The 14,049-nt window shown below is 30.8% G+C and overlaps 1 long non-coding RNA gene across 1 annotated transcript; it reads right to left on the bottom strand.

Moving 5' to 3' along the window:
• Nucleotides 1-3,194: 3,194 nt before the first annotated feature.
• Nucleotides 3,195-4,234, bottom strand: LOC142527854 (uncharacterized). The gene is made up of 4 exons (XR_012815543.1): nt 4,081-4,234; nt 3,898-4,002; nt 3,468-3,814; nt 3,195-3,270 (listed from the first exon to the last, which is right to left on the bottom strand). It is a non-coding gene; the product is annotated as an uncharacterized LOC142527854 (long non-coding RNA).
• Between the last annotated feature and the right edge of the window lie 9,815 nt (nt 4,235-14,049).

Below are 14,049 nucleotides of genomic sequence, written 5' to 3'. Positions count from 1 at the left end.
TTAATAGATATTTTGAAAATTTGTTACTAGCTAGGTGCAAAATTTCCTGCTTAAAGATAGACAATTTTCTAACAATAATAATTTGGTGTTCTGTTTTCAGTTTTCCTTTTGAGTCGGGAGGAGGTTGCTACAATAACTTGGGACCATTTTCAATATAATTGAGCTTTCAAGTACTTTTTAAATTTTGAGCTATATTTCTAATAAGCAATCTTTGTTGTCCTTTCCCAATGAAAACAATATTTAAATCGAAAATTTTAAAGGTGAATTAATGATGTTTGAAATATAAAATGATTTAAAAAATGGAGAGGAAAAAAGTGTTACCCGTAATTTGGATCCTGATCACCGGTGAATTTTATTTTGCCGTCCCTTTTCTAGATTTCCACAATTATGTATATTTATTATTTATTATTTATTTAAGACATGATTTTGTGATTTTATCTCTTTATATAAGGGTGAATTTGTTTTAAATATCTGAAATCAAACTTAATTTTTAATTCAGTCACTGTAAGAAAAAATATGCACTTGCATTCTCTCTAATCCACTAAAAAATGTTTATGTACTCTCTGGACCAACATGTTTTTCATGGATAAAAATCAATATAAACCATTAAAATATAATATTAATAGATAATATTTGAGTATTAACTGTTTTAAATCTGATACAAAAGATAATATTTAAAGTATTAAACTAGAACAAATTTATTGATAACAACATTTATACACATATTTGTGTACCCAAAAATCATATATTAATACTATATATGAAACAGTTGATATTCAGATATCATATATTAGTACTATTTTAATGTTTTGCTATGATTTTCATTTGAAAACACAAATATATCATTAATATCAATACTTATACATGTTTGAGTACTTACTAATCATATATTAGCATCAGATATAAAACAGCTGATACTCAAATATCATATTTTTAAATTTTTTTTTTACTTATTTTCATCCAAGAAAAAACATGTGAGTCAAGAGAGTTCAGAAACATTTTTTGTGGATAAAAGAGTGTGAACACATAATTTTTCTGATAGAAACTAAATACAAACTTTAGTTTGGACGTGGGGATTTAAAGCAAATTTAAATTTTATAAAATACAAGATAAAAAATAAAAACAAAAAAACCATTCAATCAAATTAAAATAACATCAAACAAGAATTTATTCTATTAAGTGCGTCAAATCGACTATATGTATCATACCACTTCATTATACTCACTCCTACTATTTTCTCATATATATTCAGATAATACCCAACATTCTTAATAATTGCCATATAAACAAAAATGTTAAATATGTTGAAAATAAGAGTTTCAAATATTGAAATTTAGTGTGTGATAATATATTTATCTTTGGATTATTTTCAAAAAAAATATATAAATATGTCTCTCAATTTATGAAGAAAAACACAATTGAGTGGAGAAAATTTTATAAAGTTTGTAGTTTAATATATTTTGTGAGTTTGAGATTTTTATTTTTTATCGTAAATTTTTATTTTTAATACGTTATCAGCACGATACTCGAAGGTTCTACATATTTTTCCAAGTTTCAAAACACAAAAAAAAAATTAACAATATTCAAAAGTAAGAATATTTATTTTATTTTTTATTTATTTTTATTGTGTATATATATAATATCATGTTATTATATAAAATGAGTTTATGACACTTCATTATAATAACATGATGTGATTATATTTTTGTATTGTTTTTATATATTTTTATTGTGTTATTATTTATTTATTGTATATATATATTTGAATAATATCATGTTATTATATAAAAAGAGTCTATGACACATCATCATAATAACGTGATGTGATTATTTCACAGTTTATATATTTTTATTGTGTTATATAATAATTATATATATATATATATATTTGTATAATGTCAAGTATTATATAAAAGGAGTCCCTGACACCTCATTATAATAATATGATATGATATATGTAATTATTTAAACACGATTAACATTATATACATCATATTATTACCATAAAATTATACAGATACATACATTTATTTTTTTAAGATTTTGTCACTAGTAGAAAAATCGGTTTTTACTTCGCGTATTCAATGAAGTAATAAGGTAGTTAATTGCCGAAGTATATGGACGTGAAGTAATAGATGTACCTTTTACTTCGCATAATAACCGAAGTTGTATGATTGAAATTACTGAAGTCTTTGGCCGATTTTTGAAGGAAAACCGGTCCAGAATTGGACCAGTGCCGAAGTAAGAAATGTGTTTTACTTCATCGATTTTTGTAAATAGTGAAGTAATAGATATATATAACTTTGTCTTAATTATTATTTAGCGAAGTAGTTTATAATAATTTACTTCACAATTTACAATGAGTGACGAAGTAATTCATCTGAAAGACTTCATAGTTATGTATTTTAGTGAAGTAATAGACGCAAACAACTTCAAAATTTATCCTATTTGTTGAAGTAAATATAATCTATAACTTCAGCATTTATCCTATTTGTTGAAGCATTTTATATTATGTTACTTCACAATTTACATTTAGTGACGAAGTAAGTGGTTCGAAACACTTCAATAATTTATATTTTGGTGAAGTAATTGCGCAAAACAACTTCATTTTTACATAACAATTGTGAAGTAAATTAATTCTATCACTTCGTCTGATTTCGTATTGATGAAGTAATTGTTAAAAAAAATTCCCAATATATGACTTAATACACTAATATAATTAAATTCATAAATTATCCATCTAAAAATGATGAATATCCACGAATCCACAATTACATATTCATCAATCCACAAATAATCCAAAAATATATCCACAAAACCAAAAGTATATCCAAAAATCCACAATGACAAACAAAATATTTATCCTAACATACATCATCCATTTAAGCACCTACATAGGAGTAGACAAATTCACTCCATTCACTTCTGACCTCATCATATTGAGATTGGTCGTAATATTGGTTCTTGATGAATCCTGCAAACTGAAATTTAAAAAAAAATACATTAGATTCTTCTATTTTAAATAAAAATCGACAGATATATATTTAAAAAGTATTTAAATTGATTGAATCTGAACATATTACATACTCTCTGTAGATACAACAAAGGAAAATCCACGAAGAATAGAGCATCTGCAGCCCACAATCTTTCAAAATTCTCGAGAGTTGAGCAAACTTAGGTTACCTTATCAGGCTTCGATGCACCAGAAGTGACGCCGATTGTGATAGGACCGTCTGGTAGCCAGTTCTCTTTCTCTACCAACTCACCATGCTGTCAAATGCAACTTTAAAATGTTAGAAATAAAAGAACATATTTTGTTATTAGATTTGATTGTTTTAGTTTATTTTTTACATGATTAAATCTTAAGTTATGCATTCTCTCACTAAATTTGAACATAAAACATGAAAGAATGCTTGTGCACCAGATAGATGATAACGAGATCGAATGGTCAGTAGAAGCGTACGTACATTTAACTTGTAACTTATTTTGTTTCCGGGACCTATCCTTTTCTCGTTGTCGACCCAGTAAGAAGGGATTCCACGCTCCTCTGCAATTTCTTGAAGATGCGAAGTGTTGCTTGAGTTCCAACCACCAACGACCAGTATAAGATCCAGTCACCAAAACAGAGTCGCTGGAGATAAAAACTCTACGGATCTTCAAAATCATATCAAGGACAAAAAAGTAGGTATGATATATTTAGAAAAAGGAGAGAGAATTTACTTGAGTTGCATCGCAAATAGTATTGAAACTTATGAATTGGTTGTTAAGATTTCCACTCCAAACTTGCGCATCACGGTTCTCTCGACTAATTTTCCTGTACGATAAAAGACCAACATCAATTCACATGCCACACAATACTAACATGTTGAGAAACTAAGACACTGGTTTGTAACTAACCAATCTCCTCTGTTTCACCCTTCAACATCGTTGTTTGATTTGCAACACCAACTTTTACAAGGTCTACGTCTGGATCAAAACCCTTGGACACAACATATTTAATTTCTGCAAAGGAAACAATCTCTGCAAATCTGAATACAGAAAATAAAGTTCAACTTCAGCAACATAAGATGCTCAGCTTACCTCGAGAAACGCATCCTTGGATGACGAGGATCCATCGAGCTCGCCATTCAAAATATAATCACATACATATGTTGCCTGTAATTATTACAGCATTTATAAAGTCACAACCACATGTAAACTACTTCTACACCAATCTTTTTTAATTGAAAACATCCGTGGTCGATTGACAAAGAATATAGTCAAAATGAAGCACAAAATTAAGCTTACTTCTGCCATATTCTTTACAGGGAAATATGAACGGCTGAGGTTTAGTTAGAATGCAATGTTTAGTTACGTTAAGTGGAATGGTTTGTCACCTCGCCGCCATTTTCGAGTTTGGAGAGCTCTGCAACTGCTCTTTTTCCACAACCCTGCAGAATAACAATAGAAATGAGATATACGGGCGTGAATTTCTCCGTAAAAAACGAATCTATTAAATAAACGAAGAAAAGAATCGTAAAAAATTTGGAACTATTCAGGATTCAACAATATAGAAGAAATCACTCAAAATGCAAAGGAAACGAAACAAACTCGTTTCTAGCAGATTCTTCAGGGAAAAGGAGTCATAGAGGACTAAAGAAAAACCTGAAACTTCGGGTTTCGTTTTTGTGAACTCTTGTCATTGCTCCGACGAAAAGCACGAGCAGCAGCAAAGAAAACAGAGACCGCAGCCATTTTTCCGAAGCTCCCATTGCCATTACGCCGACTTTTTCTAAACTCTCTTCCTCTTGCTCTCTGTGTTTTAGTGTGAAAAAAGAAAGCTGAAAAGAGGAGGGAGAACTTTGAGAGAGATGAATTCAGGCGAGGGAGAATGAAGAAGAACATTAACCCACACCTAACGGCTTCAGCTCTTTTATACACTGCGACACTTGTAAAAGGTTAATTTTGAAGCAAACAGATCAGCGACGGCGACGGCTTTTAAAACCCCGTCGCTAATAGCGACAAATTTTTAAAACACCGTCGCTGAGTAAATCGGCGACGGTTAATAACAGTCGCTGTTAGCGACGGTTAACAACCGTCGCTAAATGTTTATATTTTATTTTCCTTTGTTAATCTGCGCGGTTCATCTTATTACTTCAGCATGAACTTATTTTTCTTATTTTTTTACTTCATCAACATTGATATGCCGAAGTAAAATATAATAAAAAAAATATAGTGAAGCCCGTGTTTTTAAACATCCGAAGTAAAATATTATTTTACTTCACTTGTGTTATTACTGAAGTTATTGGTAATGTATTATTTTGTAATTTATTATTGCCGAAGTAAAGCCTGCCGAAGTAAAATCCGATTTTTCTACTAGTGTGTAAACGGTGATAAACAGCTATTTTTTGTCCTATAAATATGATTTTACAAACACATTCAATCACTCCAAACTTACTATTCCTTCCTAAATTTTTTCTTTCATCAATTTTTCGAAGAAGAAGAAGAAGATTCTTTCAAGATTATTTTGTATAAATATTTTGGTCATTATACTCATTAGTCTTGTATTTATCGGAGAATATCCGCCTCACGTTTTTTTTTTTACTTTCAAGAATGCTTGTACTTATAATTTATCTGTTATTTTGTATTGCCATATTAATAGATTTATAACTTAATTAATAAAATGAATCGTTATTTTTATAGTACCACCATGTCAAATTTGACAAAATCGAGTTCTTTGCGCTCGACATTACGAGAAAAAAATTATATGCCATGAACTCTCGATGTAGAAATGTATCTTGAGTCATTGGGTCTAAATGAGACCATTAAAGAAAATGGTATCTCATCATCACAAGAAAAAGCAAAAGCTAGACATTTTTACGTCAACATCTTGATGAAGGATTAAAATGTGAATATCTCTTTGAAAAAGATCTCATGGCTTTATGGAAAGGATTAAAGGAAAGATTTGAATATATAAGAGAAGTTATATTTCTGATACCTCCAGCAGATGGTCAAATGTATGTTTATTATCAACTCGGAATGTATCATTTGCAACATTACTTTCTCAAATAATAAAATTACGGAATCAATTTCTCGATTATACAATTAAGAAAATTAGGCTTGATAATGATGGTGAGTTTACTTCCCAGACTATCAATGATTATTATATGTTAATGAGAATTACTATTGAGCATCCTATTGCTCATGTACATACACAAAATAGATTAGTTGAATCAATGATTAAACGTCTACAACTGATTGTTAGATTAGTGGTTATGAAAACAAAACTATATGTTTCTCTACGGGGACATGCAATTTTACATCCTGTTGCATTTATCTGCATCAGACCAAGTGTATATCATAAATACTCCCCATTGCAGCTTGCCTTTGGTAAAGAACCAAATATTTCTCATTTGAGAATTTTTGTATGTATGGTATATGTGCCTATTGCACCGTCTCAACGAACGAAAATGAGACCTCAAAGAAAGATCGGTATTTATATCGATTATGATAGTCCATCAATCATTCGATATCTTGAGCCTAAACAGGCAACGTGTTTACAACATGTTTTTGCTGATTTTCATTTTAATGAGGAAATATTTCCAATGTTTGGGGGAGAGAAGAAACATATAGAAAAGGAAAGTACATGGTATACATTATCAATATTACATCCAAATCCAAGAATTAAACAATATGAAAAAGATGTACAAAAAAATTGTGCACTTGCAAAAAATAGCAAATCAAATACCAGATGCATTTGCAGACACAAAAAGGGTAACTAAATCATATATACATGCTGTAAATCCCCTTCGCGAATTGAAATTACCAAAAAACAAACTAAAGACACTCATGATGTCATGAAACAATTGAAGCGTCAAAGGCCAATTGGTTTCAAAGATAAAAATCCTCGAAAAATAAAATGCATAGAGAAACACGATGATTACAAAATAGAGAATGATATTCGGGCAGAAATACTTGATGATGAAATTGTTCTGTTAGAACCATAAATTGATGAGAATCTTGAAATTTCTATCAATTATATTAATATTGGAAAAATATGAAACCGAAAGATATAAAAGAAATTGATTAGATATTCTCTTACAATGTGTCATTTGAAATCATAAATGAATGAAGATCATGAACCAAAATCTTTTGGTTTATGTAAAAATCGACAGGACTTGATAAAATGGAAAGGCGTCATCCATGTTGAATTGGATTCGTTAAAGAAACATTACGTTTTTAGACTTATAGTCCTTACACCTGAAGGTGTAAAACCTGTTGGGCACAAATAAATTTTATTCGAAAGCAAAATGAGAAATATAAAATAGTAAGATATAAAGCTCGACTTGTTGCACAAGGTTTTTCTCAAAGGCCTGAAATTTATTATGAAGAAACGTATTCTCCCGTTATGGATGCAATTACGTTTCGGTATTTTATTATTTTGACGGTATCTGAAAATTTAGAAATGCGTCTTATGGATATTGTCACAGCTTACTTATATATATATATATATATATATATATATATATATATATATATATTAAAATCCCTGAAGTATTTAAGATGCCTGAAACAAAAAATTAAAAACCCAAAGAATGTTATTCTGTGAAATTGCAAAGATCATTTTATGTGTTAAAGAAATCCGACCGAATGTGGTATAATTGGCTAAGTGAATACTCAATAAAAAAGGGATGTGTAAATAATTCAATATCCCCTTGCGTTTTCATTAAAAAAAAACAACGTCCAGATGCGTAATTATTGCTGTATATGTTGATGATTTAAACATCATTGGAACGAATAAGAAAATTCGAGAAGTTGTGTTGTACGTGAAGTAAGAATTTGAAATGAAAGACCTTGAAAAAACAAAATGTTGTTTAGGTTTGCAAATTGAACAAAAAAAATTTGGAGTATTTGTTCACCAGTCAAATTATACATAAATGTCCTTAAACATTTTAATATGGATAAATCAAATCCTTTAAGTATTCAATGGTTGTTAGATCATTAAAAATAGAAAATGATCTATTCCTTCCATGTGAAGATGATGATGTTATACTTGGTCCAGAAGTACCATACATAAGTGCTATTGGTGTCCTTATGTATCTTGCAAATTGTACAAGAGCGATATATCTTTTGCTGTAAATTTATTGGCAAGATTTAGCTCATATCCAACAAAGAGACATTGGAACGGAATTAAACATATATTCAGTTATCTACGAGGAAAGACAGACTTGGGACTTTTTTTATTTTTCATGATACCAATCAAAGTATAATTGGTTATGCTGATGCTGATTGCTTATCTGATTCACACAAGACACGTTCCCAAACCGGATATGCATTTACTCGTGGAGGCACTGCAATATCTTGGCGTTTACAAAAACAAACACTCGTAACAACTTCATCAAATCACGCCGAGATTATTGCACTACATGAAGCTAGCCGTGAATGTGTGTGGCTAAAATCAATGACCCAACATATCCAAATCTCATGTGGATTATCATTCGACAAGAAGCATGTGACACTATATGAAGATAATGTTGCAGGTGTTACTCAAATGAAAGAAGGATACATAAAAAACGGCAGAACTAAACATATTCTCCCTAAGTTCTTCGCATTCACCCAAGAGCTTGAGAAAAATTAAGTTATTGATATTCGTTACATCCAATCAATTGAAAACTCATCAGATATCTTCATAAAGGCATTTCCCACGACACTATTCAGAAAGCATATATATAACATTTTGATGTGCAATCTATGAAACTTGTGAACAATCGTTCGTGTTAAGATGAAGGGGAGTTTACGTGACTGCACTCTATTTCTCTTACTATGATTTTTATCCCAATGAGTTTTTCCTAGTAAGATTTTTAACGAGGCAGTATAAAAAAAACGTAACAAAGGCAATCATTGTATCATGATTATCATCATAAGGAGATGTTGAAAATAAGAGTTGTAAATATTGAAAATTAGTGTGTGATGATGTATGTAATGATGTATTTATTTTTGGATTATTTTCAAATAGGTTCTATAAATAGGTCTCTCAATTTAAAAGAAAATTGAGTAGAGAAAATTCTATAAAGTTTGTAGTTTAAGATGCCGCCAAAGGGAGTGGCGATGCCATACGCAAAAAGGAAGAGACTCATAATGGAGGGATTCATATTACTATTATCAATTAGAATAATTTATGGTTGACTTTGGTTATACTAAAAAAATGAAAATAAAGGGTTTTCTTAATAATGATAACTAGTCCATCTCTGTCTTGTTTTACTACTCATTTTTGTGAGTTTGAGATTTTTACTTTTTACCGTAAATTTTTATTTTTAACAAAATATATTTTTATATAAATATTTTTATAGGAAGCACAAACTCTAATCGCACACAACGACCCATGCATCTATACTGTATTGGTTATAACAAACGAGTGCTATAGAATAATATTCTCTCATTGTATCATTATAATTTATATATACTAGCGAACGACGTACATGCGCAACATCGTTCATTAGTGTAAAATAATGACTATTAAGCATATGAATCATGATCATGTTCATTAATATATCAAATTTATTAATAATTTTTTTATATTTTTAAATTATTATTTGGATAAAATAATAAAATCAAATTAAATATGTGATTTATAAAGATAATATGCGAATTTTTGAATTTTTAAAGTGGATTAGATATTTTAGTTATAAGTAAATTATATGAAAAAATATTCTTTATCTAAATGAATATGATATTTTTCGTAAAAATTAATTGGTGTCACAAAGTCAATATACTAAAGGCTTCAACCTTTTTATACTATAGAGTAAATGGTCATAAATGACGATTTCATAGAAAATTATCCTTCTCAAAAAAATATTCTAATGACAAGCTCTATAAAAATTTTTAAACAAATTATTTAATATCATATTTAGTAAATGGTTTCAAGCCATAATATTAATCCTATATATTCGTCTATATGCGATTTTGGTCTATTACATTGTAAAATTTTAGTTTCAGTATGTTATTCTTATTATTAATTTTTTATTCTAATTTTAGTTTTTTTTATATAGCATTGATGTGACACTTATGTGACATCTATGTAGTTTCGACATGATGCTGACGTGTAGATGTTAAATTGACATTTTCAATTAAAAAAAATAAAATTATCACCTAAAGATGAAGTAAAATTGAAAAATATAAAAAGCTAAGATTAAAAGAATCAAATATATAAGATCAAATTTGTGGTTTTATCTTATTATTTTAGAAAGCATATAACACGTGGATAATCCTAGCCTCTGATAATAGTTTCGCGCGTGCTGTAATACGTAATTGGAGTTCGTGGTGTTGGTTATGAGTACAACACGTAGGGGGAACTCCAACCGATTTCTTATAAATCTTAAAACTTTATCCCGTACGTCACTTGATTAATATGATATGACTAATAGATTTAATGATTTTTATAAAAAAATTAGATGTATTTAATCAAGATTCTTTTTATATTATATAGAAGTCCAAGATGTATTCAAAATACATTTTCATAATATTTTAAAAAATAAAGTGATATTCAATATTGATTTTTAAAACAATATAAAAGTTTAGATATATTCTAATTTTCAATAGATTTTTAATAATATCACTTTACAAAAATACATGCATAGATATTATTTTCTTTTAAACCAAGCATGCAACACTTCTTTTAGCATTTAACATTTCCCATCATAAAATTCCATATTCTTTCAAAATAAACATTTTAACATTCATTAAGGCATTCAGAACAATGTCAGGACTCCTAATATTTTTCAGTTGTAAAATGAACGTTTTGCCGCTGAAACTCTAATTTTCTCAAATTTACCATTAGATCTTAAAACTTCGACCAAAATCTATCCAACCTACCATACACCTTATAACACGCCCATGAATACTTTTTAGACGTAAACTTAAGCCCCTTGACTAAATTCGATATTTGTTCTAAAACTTGAACCGAAGTTCCGATTTTAACCCGAATCAACCCGAAACTCAATCAAACCTTACCAAACTTTCACCATATCTTAATAAAACCTTAAGAACAATTTATCAACCCAATTCAAGCTATTTAGAACCCTCAGAAATGAATAGACACGTGCGGTAAATTTCTGCACTTTTCCATCCAAACCCTAGCCCTAACCAAGTACAAGTTCTTCGATCCTAGTCCTTAACCAACAAGTCCAGACCCTATGCAACCTTCCTAGGACCAATAATGAACCCTAGGGACCCCTCTAGACCAAGCCCTACAGGCCATGCATGCGCATCCCTCAACCTGTGCCCCCCTTCAAGATCGCACGACCGAGCCACATGCCTACCGTCCTTGTCCTTGCACCAGCCTCCCCTCAACCCATCTAGGACCATATGGAAACCCTCTTAGGACCCTTGAACACGCCTCAACAGCAGCACGCTGCCGAACAATTCAAGAAACCAAAAATCAAAATCTAGTTCCCTTAAACCCAAACAAAGCGCACAGCTCTTCTCTTGCCTCGTTCCAGCCCTGAACTGTGCCTCTAAGGACCATTATACCTACTGTAATTTGACCCTCTACCCATCAAAACATGGCAGCCCCTTCATACCATCAAGAGACATCAAGCATCATGCAAGAAAGATCATGTTTTCATGTATAATGCATAAAAACGAAAATAAAAGAAGGGACATAAGATTTTTCATGCAACAAATATATTCACACATAGTATGGTATGAATGATGAGAAAAGAAGGAATAAGACGTATCTTTTCATGATTCGCGCACGAATAAACAATTCTAGGCGTGAAGGGACGTTGCCGAAGGGAGGGGAAACCTTGTTGTGTATATCCTCTTTAAAACCGATGCGAATTGCTTCTAAACGTGTAGGTGTGAATGTGTGTGTGGTAGGGAGAGAACCCTAGGTTTTTAATTGCTTGAGGTGTGTGGTTTGAAGAGTTTTTGGCTTTGAAAATTCCTAATTTGGTTATAAATAATAAGGTAGAGACTAGGCCCAGTAACCTTAGTATAATAGGCCCGTTATATTGTAGGAGAAAAATCCCGTTTAAGAAAATTTTCGAAAATATTAACCGAGTCTTATAAAAAGTCCTTATTTTCGTCAAAAAATCGTTTGCCGGTTTAAAATACGACTCGACGTGCAAAAAAAATCTCAAAAGACACCATTTTCAAAATTACAAATTAAATATTCCATATATTAATAATTAAAAATAAATATTTAATAAAAATATTTTCCCTTTACAGTCCCTGGTCTCTGTTCCTCGGTCGCGTCTCGAATAACCTTTGAAAACACAGTTTTATGTATTCTGATAGGAAACCATATTTTAAACATGTAATCATGCCTATCATATTTAATTAATACAATTAAATAATTTAATTATATATTTTTATTTTTCCTAGATTTGCATGCTGTTGGATTGCGTTATCGCATTTTGGACCTTACAATTCCCCCTTCCTTAAATGAAATTTCTTCCTCGAAAATTAAGACTCACCGAATAACTACGGGTAACGACTCCTCATGTCGGTCTCATTTTCTAAAATAGCTTCCTCCTCAAAATTATTTAGCCATTTGACTTTGACCATATGAATGACTTTATTCCGGAGCCTTCTTTCTTACCTATCCAGAATCTGCGTAGGCCTTTCCTCGTATGACATATTTGGAGTCAACTGCAGAGGTTCATAATTCAGTAAATGTGAATGATTCGAAATGTAATTTCGCAGTATCGAGATATGGAACACATTATGCACTCCAGTCAGCATCAGTGGCAACGCCACTCTATAAGCTAATATTCCAATCTTCTCTAGAACCTCACACGGTCCTATGAACCTAGGACTGAGTTTGCCTTTCTTGTCAAATCGCATAACACCCTTCATGGGTGCTATCTTCACAAACACATGGTCACCTATGCTGCATGATTTGAAAACGTAAAGTTAAATGGCATTATGTTTAAATTTACATGATAAATGATTTTTATGATTGAACCTACATTGGTGCATAATTTTTTTCTGTATGCTAAAAGAATATACGCTTTATAATTTTTGTACATGTTATGATATGAAATAAGAAATTATATGATTTCCTTACATGCTGGCTATGTGGTGGAATTGGACATGTTTAAGAAAATGGTTAACGGGCCTTAGAAAATGTCGAAAATGATTTGAACATAGTTGATTTGGTGGGTATTAGTTAAGTAAATTTTAGGGAATTACACATAAGTAATAATGATACGAAGACTGCGATGATCATTGCAAGTAAAAAAATGTATAATTTGGGATGTTACGTTTCGATGAGAAGTTAATATCGGTTATGAGAATTGATTTTTGGGTAAATACGCCTAAAATTATTGAAAATTATGTTATGGGAAACCTATAGAATGGAAATAGGAATACCAAGTACTTATGGATTAATTGTGGAATTTCGAAATTTAGAACCAATTGGATAATTTTTGAAGAAATTAAGAATTGATTTTTGCAATTGTTAAGGAATTTGAGGACTAGTTTAGCAATAAGTGAGAATGAAACACTACAAAAAAATACTCTTACAGAAGCGGTTTTTTTCAATTTTAAGAGCGATTTTTAACCGCTCAACACTTTTACCACCGGTTGCAAAATCGCTCCTCTTGTTGATGCCCTTATATCTTATAGAAATGGTTTTTTCAACCAGTGGTACAAGTCGAAGAACCAATTCTATTGTTCATTTTAGGTGTGGTTTGATAATGCTCGTACCTGTCACGCGTATTTACAACAGTTTCGAACCGCTTTTGTAATTGTGTATTTAGGAACCATTTCAAAGTGTTCTAAAAGGAGTGGAGTGTAAGAACAGTCTTTCACCGTTCCTACATGCCATGGATATAAGACCGATTTGCAACTGCTATTGATGTTGGCAATTAAAGTACGGTTTGAAAAGAGTGAGGTGTAAGAACGGTCGTTCACCGATCCTACGCGCCATCAATATAAGAGTGTTTTGCAACTGCTATTGATGGTAGCAACTGAAGAGTGGTTTGACACCGATCATACACGTCGTGCATATCAAAACTTTAAGACTGATTGCAAATCACTCCTATATCTCATCGATCTAGGAGCAAT

The sequence above is a fragment of the Primulina tabacum genome, chromosome 15, assembly GCF_025594145.1.
Source record: "Primulina tabacum isolate GXHZ01 chromosome 15, ASM2559414v2, whole genome shotgun sequence".
Lineage (NCBI taxonomy): Eukaryota > Viridiplantae > Streptophyta > Magnoliopsida > Lamiales > Gesneriaceae > Primulina > Primulina tabacum.
Note: the sequence above shows the minus strand (reverse complement) of the source record. Positions and strands in the feature narration are given on the sequence as shown.